At 48.7% G+C, this 12,963-nt stretch overlaps 1 protein-coding gene across 1 annotated transcript in view; it reads right to left on the bottom strand.

Annotated features, from left to right (window-relative positions):
- Window positions 1–12,963, bottom strand: part of LOC103189623 (dipeptidyl aminopeptidase-like protein 6) — a 200,011-nt gene that overhangs the window by 186,788 nt on the left and 260 nt on the right. The gene's annotated exons all lie outside the window — the stretch shown is intronic.

Genomic DNA, 12,963 nt, shown 5'->3' with positions numbered 1-12,963 from the left:
TAGTGACCGGCCATAAAATGATGGGTCAGGATCGCGGATACACACTCTGCTGCAGCGCAGCGGAGGATTCTGATCTCCGCTGCAGACCCTCGAGCTGAACAGAACTCAGCAGCAAAAAAAAATAAAAATGGACTGTCTCGGTCAGCCAGGTCTCTCTCGCTCCGGACCTTTGGACGGACACGGAGTGCCTGAGGAGCGTCCAAATCGAACGAGACCTCTCGAGTCCCGGCGAGAATAAACTCAGACCCGAGCAGGCGCTGAGTGACCACCAGAGGGCGGCCAGTTCTCGTGCACCTGCACACAGATGTTTTAACAATAATAATAATAATAATAATAACAATAACAGTAATAATAATCCTGGCATCTCATACAGCGCCTTAATCAGAGACGTCTGTCTCACAGCGCTTCGCGCCGTACGCCGCAAAGTGGAGTGGCTGCGTACGTTTATCCCGGGCGAAAGCCGGCGGCCGGCCGATCGCGCACGGCAGCGTCCCCGCAAACAGCCGTGGATTGAAGCGACCGAATTATTATTATTTATTTGGAAGGGACTAGTACCCCCCCCCCCCCCCTCCCCGACCTTCCACCCCGGAAAAACTGACCCGCCGATCGACTAACAACCGGGTTACTGCTCACTGCTGGTAAACAGAGGCGTGTGTGTGCGTGTGGGTGAGTGAGTGAGTATGTGTGTGAGTGAGTGAGAGAATGTGTGAGAGAATGTGTGAGTGAGTGAGAGAGTGTGTGTGTGTGTGTGTGAATGAGTGAGAGAGAGTGTGTGTGTGAGTGAGAGTGAGTGAGTGAGTGAGAGTGTGTGTGTGTGTGAGTGAGTGAGTGAGTGAGTGAGTGAGTGAGTGAGAGTGTGTGTGTGTGAGTGAGTGAGTGAGTGAGTGAGTGTGTGAGTGAGTGAGTGAGTGAGTGTGTGAGTGAGTGAGTGAGTGAGTGAGTGAGTGAGTGAGTGAGTGTGTGTGTGTGTGTGTGTGAGTGAGAGTGTGTGTGTGTGAGTGAGTGAGTGAGTGAGAGAGTGTGTGTGAGTGAGTGAGTGTAGAGTAAGGAAACTTGCCCAACATTTCGCCCTGACCTGACCCACCCGGGAGTTGAACCCCGGTCCTCCTCGCTTGCATGCGAGGCGAGCGCTCTAACCACCGAGCTATGAACTGGCATCAATTTGCATACGTTAGAATTTATTTCGGTGCCCACCAGAGAGACTCGTCGGGGAAGCACTCGAGAGATAATAGGAGCTGACCCCCCGCGTGGGCGAATTTCAGATCCTGTCACCAACGCATAAAGGCGTTGAGTTTCCGTAATTGCAGTGGTTATTGTGAGTTAGTCACCATCGTCGGAGTCCCTGGAGCTCAGTGATTAGAGCCCTCGCCTCGCGAGCGAGAGGACCCGGGTTCGATCCCCGGGCGGGTCAGGGCGAGACATTGGGCAAGTTTCCTCACTCCACACACACACACACACACACACGCGCCTCTGTTTACCGGCAGTCAGTAGGAACCCGGTTGTTAGATGATTGGTGGATCACTTTTCTGGGGGTAATAATCCCTTCAACAAAAAATAATAGTTTGGTCACTTCAACCCACGGCTGTTTGCGCGGACACCGCTGTGCGCAATCGGCAGCCGCGTTTCGCCCACAAAATATACAGTCACTTCACGTTACAGTGTATTTGTGAAGCGCTTTGAGACGTGGTCTCGAAGACGCTTTGAGACCCCCAACTTTTCGCCCTGACCCTCCCGGGAATCAAACCCAGGTCCTCTCGCTCGTGAGGCGAGGGCTGTAACCACTGAGCCACAGGATTCCGCAGGTAGGGGGTGTCAGGGCATGAATGGGTTTGTCAATGAGCGTGAGGACCTTGAAGTAGATTTTTTTTATAATCAAACGTAAAGCTTGCATTTATCGCGTCTTAAAAAAAGAAAGCCTCGCGTGCGAAATCAGCCGCGGTAGAAACATTCTGACTCATCTGTCAAGCACTAAATGGTTTCCCTTCGCGTCTCGGAGCTATTGACGCTTATTAAATTACCCTCACGGCAGGATTCTGACCTGACTGAACCAGGGTTCAATCAGTCGGCACACAATACAGAGAGGGTCACAGCAGAGAGCCGACACAGGAAACGCCAGAAGGTTCGCCTGAACGGCACCTGAGAGGTACGACGTTGTGTAAAACATTTGTGTCTTCACTTCCGGAAACTGGGTTTGCAATCCAACTCGTTACAGACAGACTTAATGATAATAATAATAATAATAATAATAATAATCCTGGCATTTCCATACGGTGCTTATCACGTCTTCGAGATAATAATAATAATAATCCTTGCATTTGATATAGCGCTTTTCACGTCGGGAGAGGTCGTCCCGAAGCGCTTCACAGAACACACTGTAAAGTGAATTGACTGTATATTTGTGGGCGAATGCGTCGGCCGATGGCGCACAGCAATGTCCCACAAACAGTCGTGGATTGAAAATGACCAATTTATTACTGTTTTTGGTTTTGAGGGATTATTATTAGGCTCTGTGTGGAGTAAGGAAACTTGCCCAAGGTTTCGCCCTCTGCCTGGGATTGAACTCAGGTCTCTCACTCGCAAAGCGAGTGCTCTAACCACTGAGCTACAGGACTCCAGATGTCTCAAAGCGCTTCACAGAATATATTGTAAATTATATTTTGTGGGCGAAACGCGGCAGCCAATTGCACGCAGCAGCGTCCCCACAAACAGTCGTGGATTGAGTCACCAAATTATTATTGTTAGTTTTTTTTTGAAGGGATTATTCTCCCCGGAAAGCAATCCGCCAATCGTTCCTACTCACTGCTGGTAATCAGCGAGTAGTAATCAGTAATCAGTGAGGCGTGTGTGTGGAGTGAGGAAACTCGCCCAATGTGTCGCCCGGACCTCTCGCTCGCGAGGCCAGGGCTCTAACCCCTGAGACACAGGGAACTCCACTTCAGTCTCCGCTTCTGTTTGAGAGCGCTGTGTGAAACCAACACAGGCGGTGGCACAGAACTCCAGTTCAGATGGAAGCTGTTCCTCTGAAATTGGGATCAAAGGGTCTATGTAGAAATAATAAAACGTCTCATTGGTTACACTCTCCCAAACCTTCTCAGCGGCAAAATAGAATTGCAGTCTATCAAACTTGACTTCCCTCGCTGTTCCTTGGCCAGGCTGACAATCCCCTGCATGAAAACCCAGACATTCACTTCACGGCTGTGTTTTTCTCGACCTCGCTGTGCGCCAATTGCAGCGTCGGCCATCAAAGGAGACGGTCACTACGCTTTACAGTATATCCCGCGAAGCGCGTCCAGGTGTCACTCTCGACGCGAGAGGAGCTGCATCAAATACAAGAATTATTATTACAGTCACATAATGACGCAAAAAAAATAATAATAATTTGGTGACTCAACCCGCGGCTGTTTGCGGCGACGCTGCTGTGCGCAATCGGCCGCCGTGATTCCCCAACAAAATACACAGTCAATTCACTCGACAGTGTGTCCCGTGAAGCGCTTTGAGACGTCTCGAAGACGTGATAAGGCGCTGTGTCAAATGCCGGGATTGTTATTATTATTATTATTATGGGGTTAGAATGCCCAATCTCCCCGATTTAAAATGAAACCGGTAATTGGCTGTTCCAGGGACGCTGCTAAGTGCAAACTGCCTGCCGCGTTTTGCCCGCAAAATAATTACTCTGTGTAGCCCCGTTGAGACTTTCTGACGAGCTCAGAAGTTGGATCGCACGAGAGAATTGGTTTATTCGGGAACGGAGGCGTTCAGCGATATGAATGATGACTGGGGGGAGTGGGATTAACAGATCCGCTCGGATCAAATAATGACGATGATAATCCTGGCGTTTGATGTCGAGTTTTCCACGTCTTCGAGACCTCTCAAGGCGCTCCACTGCGAAGCGGAGTGACTGTGTGTTTTGTGGGTGAAAGGCGGCAGCCAGTTGCGCGCAGCGGCCTCCCCCCCCAAACAGCTTAAGAAGGGAGCGAAAAAAAAAAAAACAGGGGTAGATTAAGAGGAATTTTGTTGTTGCTGGCGAGCGGTGGAATGCCGTGCCGAATGAGGCAGGATCTAGATTAAGCTCTCAAGAAAGAGAGAGAGAGAGAGAGAGAGAGAGAGGGAAGGAGGCAGATATTTTGAAAGGCGTAATGGGTAAAAGGTTTGGCGTAGGAGGGCGGATAAATACCTTGTCCTTACAAACAACGTCCTCTAATGGCTTTGGCCCTGTAACGTTCCCATGGCTCCCGAGTGCCTGAGACATTAACCATCTGAAAAATTCAAGGCTCTTCGAAAGGAACCGGCGAGTTTGAGTTGGAGTTTGAGGTTTAATTGGACGAGGAAGTACACACACTGCCGTCATCCACACGCAGGGACGCCTCGCTTCCAAGTTCGACCCCCGGAGTTATAACCGAGAGGCGAAGAGGTAAAAAAAAAAAGGTAAAACCAGCCTTTCGAGGAGTCTAACAAATGCTTCACTTTGTTTCGCAGCCACAAATTTACACTTATTATAATAACAAGAACAATAAATGACAACAACTATAAGAATACGACAACAACAATAATAATAATCCTGGCATTCGATCCAGCGCCTCGTCACGTCTTCAAGACGTCTCAAAGCGCTTCACGGAATAGACCGTAACGGGAATTGGCTGTATGTTTTTTTTTTAACGCCGCTTTTCACACCTCGGGAAGGGTGGCAAAGGGATGGGACTTTGGGATGGAGTTCCGAAAGGGTGGGGGCAGAGAGGCAGCACCGCCCGCTGATGGTGGGTCTCCAGGAGAACTGAAGGATAACTCGGAGCGCTTCAAAGACACAGACACAGCCGGTAATTGGCTCCATCGCGGTTAAAGGCAGAGTTGTTTCCAGTTAGTTATCGTTCTCTTGTCGGGAGACAAAATCACCATCTGTTTGCCTCGGAGCGGAGCTCACCTGTGTCTGTCCTGAGGTATGGGTCGGTCATGCGGGGAAACTGTACAAGCCGGACAAGGCGCAAACCTGCTATTGGTGTCACTTCACGCCTGAGAGGCTTATCTTAGTTTGTTGTTGAAGCATCACTCCTTCCTTCAGGAGCTGAATTTGCCGTTCGTTTCAACAGCCTCGGAGACAGGAGGTTGTGCAGACAGGAGGTTGTAAGTTCAAGCCCAGCAACTGGACTATAAGAGTATAATAATAGTAGTAGTAATGACAGTAGTAATAGCATTAATTACGACAATAATTACGATAACAATTATAATTAATAATAATCCTTGCATGTATAATCCTACTACTATTATTACTATCGTGATAGTATTATTATATACTTGCCATTACTAATATTATGACTAGTATTATTAATATGACTATTATAATCTAGACTGACATCCCAACACAATGCTGGGGCAGTGCTGTGTGGTTGGGAGTTGCTGTACTTCGAATGAGACATTGAACTGAGATCCCGCCTGCCCGGCCGCCCGCCTGCCCGCCCGCCTGCCCGGCCGCCCGCCTGCCCGCCCACCTGCCGCCCGCCTGCCCGCCCACCCGCCCGCCCGCCCGGCCGCCCGCCCACCTCGAAAGGCCATAGACCTGAAACGTTAACCCATTTTCCTCTCTCCATGGATGCTGCCTGACCTACTTGCCTGTTCTCGGCCACTTCGGCCTTTATACCAGATTTCCAGCAGTGTTTTGCCTTTTGTTTAGTTGGACGTTAGGAGTCCTTTCCAAAAGGATGGAAGGCAGTTTCTCCCAGTGTCCGTCCCAGTGTCCGTCCCAGTGTCCGTCCCACACACACACACACACACGCACTTATTTTTTTCTCTTTTAAAAAGTGCCTACAAGTGTTCTGAAATGGGACTTAAACCACAACCATCACTTTACCCGGCAATCTGGATCTGGATCAATACTAATTACTGTCCCTTTCAGATTTATTTCAGGCTCGCGACCGACTATAAATTAATAGCACTTTACTAGTCACAACACTTTAATTATTAGGCAAGGCACAGAGGTCAACAATTACCTCCCCTGTAAACACACGCAGACCATCGTGTATCCTTAGAACTGCGGAAAATTTATAGGGCCAGCACAGAAGGAGGCCATTCAGCCCTTCACGTCTGTGCTTCTCCACGAATGAGCTATCCGTTTAATCCCACTTAATCCCACCTTTCTCTTCTTCCCCCATTCCCCCTCACCCCAAAACCATTTTTATGTGACTCCTTTCCGGATCCTTTGCGTTTCGCCCACAAAACGCGGAGTCCTGTAGCTCAGTGGTTGGAGAAGTCGCCTTAATCACAGAAACCCAAGTTATAGAGCAATCCAATGCCTCCGGATGCCTCTCTATTATAATGTCTCCTCACCTCTCTCCCTACTCTCTCCCTCTCTCTCGCTGGGAAAATTACTTGAAATCTAAAGCAATTATTTTAAATTCTCTCTGCTGACTCGTCGACCCACTGCAAACAATGAATTCTCTCAGTTTACGTCACGCAAATAAGCTTTCAAGTTTAACGCCCTTGCGAAACCCTTTCATGGCGAGAGGACGGCTCGAAGCCCCTCGACCCTCTCAGTCTTCTGACGAAAAGGGTCCGGGGCCTGAAAGGTGAACTCGTTTTCCTCTCTCTCCGTAGATGCTGCCTGACCTGTTGCGTGTTTCCCAGCGACTTCTGTGCGGATACCGGATTCGCAGCCTCTGCAGTACTTTGCCTCTCAAAGTCTTCTCTGTTCCACAGAAAAGCTGCCACAGTTTATTTGGATTTAAAGCCTCTTATCCCTGATGGCATCTCTGCAAAGCTTGCAGTTGATTCTTAACGTTTAACCATATTAAGTTGGCATTCTTGAATAATTAATCAAGGTTATTTATGTGAAGTAAATGCAAGGGAAACTGGAAATCAGAGTTAAAAAAAAAAAAACATGATTATTTGGCCGAGAATGACGCTAGTTTTTTTCTGATGCCTGAAGAAGATTTTTTTTTACACACACACACACAGCGCAGAGTGAGTGTAGTGCAGATTCAGCGGCTCCGCCACTCATCTTTCTACACAGCCCTTCGCACAGGACAACATCTCAGAACGCTGCGGGGTTTGACTCCCAGCGAAGAGGGTGTGGGGGTGGGGGGGGGGGTGTGAACCGAGACACGGTCTAAATAGGTTTAAGGTTAAGATTTCAAGACGCGCAGGAACAGGGGGAGGTCATTCAGCCCCTCGAGCCTGTTCCGCCTTTCTGTAAGATCATGGCCCACAAAACGCACAGTCACTGCACTTTACAGCGTGTCCCGTGCAGCGCTTTGAGACGTCTCGAAGACGTGATGAGGCGCCGTGTCAAACGCCGGGTTTGTTATTATAAAAAATCTGTATGACTATGCAGCATGAGAAGGGAGGTTCTTCCAGTGTCCTGGTCAATAATTCCCCGCACACCCCCCAACCCCCCACCCCACCCCCCGCCTGATATAATTGATCATTCACTTCATGGCTGTTTGTGGGCCATCACTATGTGCAAATCGGTTGCCACGTTCGCCCACAAAATACACAGTCGATGCACTTTAAAACAAACCACGTGACGCGCTTTGAGACATCTTGACGACATGACGAGGAGCGACATCAAACACAAGGATCATAAAAATTCAGCAGTAAAATACCGTGTTCTACTTCATCCACTCCAGGCAGCAAGATTCAACCTTTCATTCTGCCTCCATCAATAATTTGAGTATATTGTCCCCGCGCACTTATAAACAGACCCAATGCAAGTTTAAATGATAAGTAACAGGATGTTATGAATGTACAATTAAATTGTGCTTTTACAACTGCATTACATTTATTGTAGAGAACACGGGGAGAGGAATTTGCTCAATTTACCTAATGGAGAAGCAAGACGCTTCACCCGCAAGAACAGAAACGTTCGTTTAATCCTCGAAAGAAACGAATGAAATAATAATTCTCGCCCCCTGGCCATTGGCGCAGCGGAAATAATTCTGCCTTAACCCGAGATCTGAAGAGAGGCTTCGAGATAGATGGGGACGTGCAGAAGAAAAAGGCGTTCGGGGCGAAAATATGCAGCGCTCAGCCCCACACTGCAAAGGAATATCATCCTGGACTTGTCACGTTTCAAGTCCGAGTGTGTGTGTGTGTGTGTGGGGGGGGGGGGCTTGAACCCATAATCTTCCACCAAACAGCTACCAAATAAATGACACACTCATAAACCGCTCGCGGTAAAAATAGATAAGTCCCACGCACGCCTGGATGGTTTTCCCCGTAATAATACTAAGAAATAATCCTTGCAAATTGATGGAGCGTCTCTCAAGTGATGTTTGTTTGTGTTTACCCAGACACTGTCCCCCAATGATCGATACGGGTAATTTGCCCACAGCCTACACTGCAGTTACTTTCCCCCCCACCCCGCCACCCCTCGCGTTCCTGAATAACGGTCTCGCAGTCGTTGCGTTCCTCCATCATTAAAACCATATCATTAAAGCACCAACAATTTATTCGCCGGCTTCTATTAACGTACCCAGGTGGAAATCATCTGGGCGTGGGACGTGTCTGATTCTAGTCCGACCGCTTTGTCAATCTTGCGCGCAATCGGCGGCCGCGTTTCGCCCACGAAACACGCAGTCACTACGCTTTACTGTGTATCCTGGGAAGCACTTTGAGACGCTTTGAATTGAGTCTAGGCTGAGGCGCAGGGCGGTACTGGGTGGGGGGGGGGGGTGGTTTATTGTCTCGTCAGAGGTGCTGTCCTTCGGATGAAACATTAAACCAAGGTCTCAACTCTCTGTTCCGGTAGATGTTAAAAATCCTACGGCACTGTCTAAAAGAGAAGAGCATTTCTCTCCCCCACCCCACCCCACCCACCCCCACCAGTGTCCTTCATGGCGGTTTGTAGGGATGTTGTTGAGACCAAACTAACCGCCAAGTTCACCTACAAAATACACTTCACTTAAACTTTGCGAATGAAACACTTCCAGATGTTCACATAGGGCGCGATATCAAATACAAGTGTTAGTTATGTTTCATCGCCTTTAGATAATTTCCTTTACAATACTGTATTAAGGACTTATATAATAACAATCCTGGCATTTGATACAGTGCCTTATCACGGCTTCGAGACGTCTCAAAGCGCTTCACAGGACACGCTGTAAAGGGAATGGACTGTAGATTTCGTGGGTGAAACAATATAAAGTATATCTGTATATCCTTCACAAGACTTCCTTATGTCACTGGTGTTAAATACACCTGCACCGTGAAGAGCTGAAGCAAAGTATTAAATTATTAGGTGAATAGTTGCTATCCCATGGTACTGTTATAGCAATATGTGTTTAAGTGGGAGCTTCACCAGATACCACGCTCTCAAGCACTTGGGAAATGATCTCTATATTGGAGCCAAGCTCATTAGAAGCAGATTCGGGTAGTATTTCCTCACATGAAGGCCTGTGCGAATGTGGACACAGCAGCCTCGGATGATTAACTTGGGAATCAATTCGGATGTTGCGAAGCAGGGAGGTTGGTGGAAGTAATTGGGAAGGAAGGGGGTTGAGGGAGACAGAGGAAATCATATCAGATTACAAAAAATGATGACACAGAATAATAATACTCCTGGCAATTGACACGGCCCCCTATCCCGTCTTCAAGACGACTCAAAGCGCTTCACAGAATATACTGTAAAGTGAATTGACTGTGTGTTTCGTGGGCGAAACGCGGCAGCCAATTGCGCGCAGCAACGTCCCCCACAAACAGCCGCGGGTTAAAGCGACCAAATTATTTTTTTATTTGTTTGAAGGGATTGTAACCCCCGGGAAAAGCGATCGGCCAATCGACTAACAACCGGGTTCCTATTTACTGTTGGTTAACAGAGTGCGTATGTGTGGAGTAAGGAAACTTGTGGATGATGCGGAAACCTTTTGAACAATTTCAGAGAGAGGTAACTCGGGTCTCCTTCGAGCTGAACTGGCTCCAAGGTGACGCACTCGGCAACGCAACGGTAAAATGAAGTCAACCCTCTGTGGCGGTCTCAGTTGTCCAGGGGTATTTGGAGCCGAGCTGGGAGTTTGGGGGTCAGGAGGGGTGGAGAGCGCTGGGTGGAGGGGGCGCGGGAGGGTGGCCCGAACACACGGTCGAAGAGGAAGGTCCTTAAGAAGGGACTTGAAGGAGGCAAAGAGAGGGGGTGAGGCGGAGGGATCGCGGGATACGAATTCCAGAGTCCGGGGGCAGAGATGCTGAACCTCTCACGACATCAGAAAAAAAACTGGCGTCATTCTTCGCCAAATGAACAGAATCGATCCGGAAAATCCCGAGGACGCTGGAATGGGAACTGCCGAATCCCGCAACACGACGCGGTCTTCGTCTTCGAACCCGTAGCGAGGGACACGAAGATTGGGAGCCTCGACTTCATTAGCGTGAAGCTTTCCTCAATGACACTCATCTAACAGCTATTCTTCCGAATGGTAGACGACCATCAGAGTAAGACAAGAAGGCAAATCGATACGTATCCGCGAGAGGAATCGAGAATGGAGGTGGTGTTTGGACGGTTGGGCAAACATTACCACCCGCCACAAGGGATAAGGCAGAGAGTGAAGCATTCGGCACAACCCCAACTCACTTAAGCGAATTCTAAATGTCAGAGGCCATAACCACATACAACACACTATATAATCCCTTCTGCACTTTGTCTCTTCGAACAGCTTCTCCTCCCACCCCCCGCACTGTCACGTGTGCTGTTCCTCATGATCAACCCCACTCCCTCCCCATAGCCCCGATCAACCCCACTCCCTCCCCATAGCCCCGATCAACCCCACTCCCCCGCTCTCTCCCCATAGCCCTGATCAACCCCACTCCCCCGCGCTCTCCCCATAGCCCTGATCAACCCCACTCCCCCCGCTCTCTCCCCATAGCCCCGATCAACCCCACTCCCCCGCTCTCTCCCCATAGCCCCGATCAACCCCACTCCCCCCGCTCTCTCCCCATAGCCCCGATCAACCCCACTCCCCCGCACTCTCCCCATAGCCCTGATCAACCCCACTCCCCCACTCTCTCCCCATAGCCCTGATCAACCCCACTCCCCCGCTCTCTCCCCATAGCCCTGATCAACCCCACTCCCCCGCTCTCTCCCCATAGCCCTGATCAACCCTACTCCCCTGCTCTCTTCCCATAGCCCTGAAAACTTGTCCTCCTTAAATAATTATCTATTATTAAATAGATACATTTATTGAAGGCGCGACTCAAGACCCTCCTTTTCGACCACCCTCCTGCCTCTCTGCTCTCCCTCACCCCCAATTTGCTTTACAAATGTACATAATATACAGGCGATGGCCTGCAAATAAGAACCAACATCCAATCTACTTATCATTGAAGCAGAATTTTCTCTTGCGCGCGCTCTCTCTCTCTGAATCACCCACTTTACAAAAATAGGTGGCATTTTCCAGACACTAAAATGCTCATCAGCCGTTTCAAAAGGAAATCAAGACAGTACTCGCTTTTGCAGTGTAATTTTTTTTCACACATGTCCTCAAGATTCAAACGCGCTCGATCCACTTATTGTCCAGCAAAAAAGAGTTGAGGGAGAAAAAAAAAAAGACAATTTTCTTTGGTTTCCACAGGATGCAATCTGTCAGTTAATCACTCACCTCCTTTCTGACCCCCACACAAAAAGGCACAGCAGTCAGACCCACCACATACCAAAAAAACCCCACACAAATAGCATCAGTGTCTTACAAATAAATATTACCAGAACATCCAACTCTTAAACATATACCACAGGCCAAATATTTAAGTGTACAGCAACATGAGGGCATACAAGGAACAGCCGATCTGGATCAACAGCCAATCTAGATCAACAGCCGATCTGGATCAACAGCCGATCTAGATCAACAGCCAATCTAGATCAACAGCCAATCTAGATCAACAACCGATCTAGATCAACAGCCGATCTGGATCAACAGCCGATCTGGATCAACAGCCAATCTAGATCAACAACCGATCTAGATCAACAGCCGATCTGGATCAACAGCCAATCTGGATCAATAGCCAATCTAGATCAACCACAAGTTGAGGTTCCAGAGAAGATCTAGATATAGAATAAATCTGGAGACACCACAAATTGTGGTACCCCACAAATCGAGGGATACCACAAACAAAATACACCAGATATATATAAAAAAAATAAGGTGGCCCACAAACCGAGATCTCCCACAAATCGAGGTACCCACAGACCCAAACTTCAGCAACAAAAGTCTAGACAGCACCTCGAGACTCAAACTGGCCTCGGCTAAAACATCCGACAACCAATAATAAGACATTTGAACACAGGCATCGAAAGGAGGCCTCCTGGAGGCAGGGAAGAGCGTGTGGGGCGGAGGGGGTTAAGCGGGGGCCAGTCCGGCAGAGAAAAGAAATAAGAGTCATTCCAGTGTCTATGATCATCTCTCTCTCTCTCTCTCAATCCCAGATCTAACGCTCGAATATAACGACCCCAACTTTTGTTTGGCAGAGCAGAGCGACGGGCAAATGTAACTCGATATTTCAGTCAAGTGGAAGAATCAACGTTAATACGAGGTATACTCCCTGACATTTTTTTTTGGTCCATTTTTAAGACAAAATGTTACACCCTCCCTCCCAGCTCAAGATTAATGTATTCCCCTTGCTGAGTTCAGAGAGCCGTGCTCTCTCTCTCTCTCTCCCACCGAAACACAGCACGTTAACCATTTAAATCCCAGGCGAAACAGAGATGGAGTGTGTGTGTGTGTGTGGGGGGGGGGGGGTGGTTCTGCGTGGGTGGGGAGAGGTTTGGTGGCTCTGTGGGCTGAAGTACGGAAGCCAGAAAGCGCAGCGAATAGTTTCGTTGGCAAAGAAAAAAAAACAAGGGGATGAGAACATTTGCAAAGCAGCTGGTGATGCTCGAAGGGGAGTTAAGGGGATGGGGGGGAGAAAGAAACACACACAGAAATAGGAGGAGGCCATTCAGCCCCTCGAGCCGGTTCAGCCATCCTATAAGATCACGGCTGAGCTGTACCTCAA

This window comes from Callorhinchus milii, unplaced genomic scaffold (assembly GCF_018977255.1).
Source record: "Callorhinchus milii isolate IMCB2004 unplaced genomic scaffold, IMCB_Cmil_1.0 Scaffold2, whole genome shotgun sequence".
Lineage (NCBI taxonomy): Eukaryota > Metazoa > Chordata > Chondrichthyes > Chimaeriformes > Callorhinchidae > Callorhinchus > Callorhinchus milii.
Note: the sequence above shows the minus strand (reverse complement) of the source record. Positions and strands in the feature narration are given on the sequence as shown.